Source organism: Lipotes vexillifer, unplaced genomic scaffold (genome assembly GCF_000442215.2).
Source record: "Lipotes vexillifer unplaced genomic scaffold, Lipotes_vexillifer_v1.1 scaffold75, whole genome shotgun sequence".
In the NCBI taxonomy this organism is placed as follows: Eukaryota; Metazoa; Chordata; class Mammalia; order Artiodactyla; family Lipotidae; genus Lipotes; species Lipotes vexillifer.
In genome coordinates this window covers 2,803,298-2,807,248 of record NW_006771517.1, presented here as the reverse complement: position 1 = coordinate 2,807,248, position 3,951 = coordinate 2,803,298, and the positions used below count along the sequence as shown (strand labels likewise).

Below are 3,951 nucleotides of genomic sequence, written 5' to 3'. Positions count from 1 at the left end.
CCCCGCCGGAAAGCCTAGTCCCGGCTGCCATCCACAGAGGTGCTGCTGTGCTGATTACCACTGCAAATGCAAATCCCAGGAAAGGGGGCCCAGCTGCTCATTAAAGATAATTAGCTCAGGGTCTGTCAGCTGGGAAGGCGCGCTTCTGGACGGGCTGCTCCCCGGGGGCTTTGTTCTGGTGCCCGCCTCCACAGGCCCGGCCTCCTCCTCCCTGAGCTGCAGTGGATGGTGGGCACCCACCCCTCCCCAGATCGATTCTCCCCTCTGTCCCTTGTTCCCCTACCTGAGCCTTCATGCCCCCAGGCCCCATTCCCCTCTCAGTGTACAGCTCCCCTTCTGAGCCCCACCTCCTTCTGTTCTGCCAGCTTCCTCTCTGTGCCCCCAGCCTCTCTCTGAGACCCTCTCACCCTCACCAAGTCCCTGTGTATTTCACTGAATCCTCATTTCTCTCTCTGCACTCACGTATCCTTTGAAGCCCCTCTTCTCTCACTGAGCCCCACTCCTCTCCCTGTACCCCTCTCTCTCAGTCCACTTCCACCTCCAGCCTGTCCCCCCCACCGATCCCCCCACCCCCTTGCACACCACACACTGCTCAGGTACTCACTTGGGATGCATGTGCCAACTAAAGGGCTTTTGGGGGTCACAGGGCATCTAGATAGACCCTCCACTCTGGGGTCCACACTGCCTTCTGGTAGCCACAGGGGGGCAGATTTCTGCGAAGGAGAAAGAAGAGGCAGGGCTGAGGGCCCGCCTCATCAGGGATTGAGCACCCATCACCTGAACCTCAGGGGCAGAGACCGGCCCATGGCTGCGAACACAAAGGCTCAGCGGCCCCAGGGGACTTCTGCCAGGAGGCCTCTTGGGTCAGCAGGCCTGGCCCAGTTCCACGTTCCTTCTGGGGAGGGAAGGCGAGTCTCCATAACCAGAGAGGGACGAGCAGTGGGCGTTTTAAGAGGCCGATGGGGCAGTTGTGGAGACAGTACCCAGCCTGCTGCACTGCCTGCTGGACCGTGCAAAACATGTTCCCTCTTCCTTGCCTGGAGGAAACTGAGGCTGTCTTTTCACAGGAGAGCCTGAGCTGCGATTAGACCAAGCCGAGCTCACTCCATATGCTAACTTCTCTCCACTACATCCAGGCCAGAGGGAGAGGAGAGGATGTGGGTGAGCCCTGCCCCATCCCCCTGGATGGCGCTGCCTGGTGAGAGGGGGCTGGGGGAGCAGCAACCCCGAGGAGGGCAGGATAAAGGGGGAGGGAGAGAGGAGGCAGGTGTCTGTGGGATCCTCTCTCCTCGCCTCCTCAGGCCTCTCCCCCACCCAAGTGGGCCCCTGACCCCCCCCCACCCCATTCTCATCTGGCCTCCATGTGCTCAGCCTGCACCTGAATACACACTCCCCGACAATCTGTCTTGGGCTGTCAGAGGATCAATGGGGCTCCCAAGGCCCGGCCCAGCAGGAAGCTGCAGGGTAGTCCCTAACGAGCGCTAAGAAGGAGAACAGGGCTGTGAGCCTGGGTCTGGCGTCTCGTTGGGGCAGCCTCTGGAAGGCCTGGCTCCCCAGTGGGGAGACCCGGCCACTCTTTTGTGGAGGGGTCCCAGGCTGCTTTCCAGGTTTGCTTCGCCTTCTAATTTTGGGGACCTGTTCCTTCCCCACTCTGAGTCTCAGTTTCCTTATTTGTGAACATGAAGGGATTGCATCTCAGGTGGAAATAAGGTTCTAAAATCAGCAAGAGATCCTTCTCCAAAATGTTAAGTGAAATAAAGCAAGATGCGGAGCGATGTGTGTATTCAGCTACATTCTGTGTGCATCTAGCTCTCAAACAGGTACATGTGTGTATTAGCCTGCCTAGTGCATAGTGTGCATAGAACACTTCTGGAAGGACACAAAAAACAGCAGAAATGGGGATGGTTAAGGGAGAGGAACTGGTGGCTGGGATGGGGTAGGAGAGAGACTCATCTTATACTCTTCTGTACTGTTGAATTATTGGTCCATGTTCATGTCTTCTTTGGTCAAATAGGAACTATATTTAATGCAAAATATATCATCCTGCTAGGGTGTACGTGGGTAGGAAGTATGAAGAGAAGCAGAATATCTTCAGAGTCTCAGTGTGTCTCCCCACAGATATTTATTAATGATGAAGTGGGCAAAATTGGCAGAGCCCACCTTAACCAAGTGATCAAAGTGGACATTGATAGTAGTTGCAAATTGACATCATATGCCCCCGATAGGAGCTCTGTGAAATACACAGCATCACTTCTGTGGTCTTATTGCCCGAAGCACTTAATATGAATCCAATCATAAGGAAAGATTAAAAAAAAATCCAAATAGAGGGACAATTTACAAGGCAAGTAGCCTATACACATTCAAAAGATGTCAAGGTCATAAAAGTCAAAGAAAAATTGAGGAGCTGTTCCACATAAAGAGACTAAAGAGTCATAAAAACTAAACGGGAATATGTATCCTTGATTGGAGGCTGGATCAGAAAAAAAAGTTTTTTGTTTGTTTGCTTTAAAGGACATTAGTGGAATAATTGGCAACATTTCAATAGGTCTAAATGTAGACAATAGTATTGTATCAATGTTAATGTCCTGATTTTTGTATCTGTACTGTGGTTTTGTAAGAGAATGTCCTTATTTTTAGAAAATACATATAAAGTCATTTAGAGGTAAAGAGGCATCACGTCTGCAATTTACTCCCAGCACTTCAGACAAAAATGTATGCAGAGACAGAATGGTAAAGCAAGGGTAGTAAAATGTTAACATTTGAGGAATCTGGATGAAGGGCATACAGGAATTCTTTGTACTATTTTTGCAACCTTTCTGTAAGCCTGAAATTGTTTCAAAATAAAAATTCAAGTAGAGACTTGGCAGAACTAACATTTAGTGGGCATACTTGGTGTCCAGATGCTGTGCTAAGTGCCTGGTACAGACGGTCAGATTTCATCCACACAACAGCCCCATGAGAAAGGTGTGACTATTTCCCCTTTGGGCGGATGAGGACACCGCGGCACAGAATGAAGCAGTTTGCCCAAGGTCACCCAGCTGGAAGGAGTGATGCCAGGGACTCTTCTTCAACAACATTCTATAGCTCTAGGAACGAAGGGCCTAGGAATCAGAATTCTGGGCTATGAATTGAGGGCTGTGAATTGTTTTCTCAGTACTGAGATTTTGCTGCTATTGGAAAAGTAGCCTGATGTCATTATTCACCCTTCCATCAAGCATTCATTCATTAATTTATCTGTCCAACAACATGTATCAAGCACCTCCTCTCAACCAGCCACTGAAGCTATAAAGGTGAAATGGGATAATCTCTGCCCTTATGGAGTACCCACCACATGCCAGGCTCTGGGTTCGGCAGGGGGACTAACAGAGATGAGCCAGACCCAGTTTCTGCCCTCCAGAGGCTCACTCGCCATCAGGGGAGACCCGCAGGTAAGCCAACCAAGCCAGTAAAGAGAAGTGCAAAGGGCTGTGGGAGCCCAAAGGAGTGGAAGGCAGGAAAAAGTTTCACCTAGGAGAGAGCCTTTAGTGGGGTTTGATGGATGTGTAGGAGTTCCTGAAATGAAGAAAGAGGGAAAGGGCATCCTTTTTTTTTTTTTTTTCTGCTTTGTAGTTCCCTTTTTCTTTTCCATTTAAAAAAATTGAGGTGGAACATCCCTGGTAGTCCAGTGGTTAAGACTCCGTGCTCCCAACGCAGGGGGCCCGGGTTCAAACCCTGGTCAGGGAACTAGATCTCGTGTGCCGCAGTGAAGCCCTGGCACAGCCAAGTAAATGAATAAATATATTTTTTAAAAAGGTGGTCGAGGGGCTTCCCTGATGGCTCAGTGGTTGAGAGTCCGCCTGCCGATGCAGGGGACACGGGCTCGTGCCCCGGTCTGGGAAGATCCCACATGCCACAGAGTGGCTGGGCCCGTGAGCCATGGCCGCTGAGCCTGCACGTCCGGAGCCTGTGCTC

General features: G+C 50.9%; 1 non-coding gene across 1 annotated transcript; it reads left to right on the top strand.

Annotated features, from left to right (window-relative positions):
- Window positions 1-3,650: 3,650 nt before the first annotated feature.
- Window positions 3,651-3,723, top strand: TRNAG-CCC (transfer RNA glycine (anticodon CCC)). The gene has a single exon. It is a non-coding gene; the product is annotated as a tRNA-Gly (tRNA).
- Window positions 3,724-3,951: the final 228 nt, after the last annotated feature.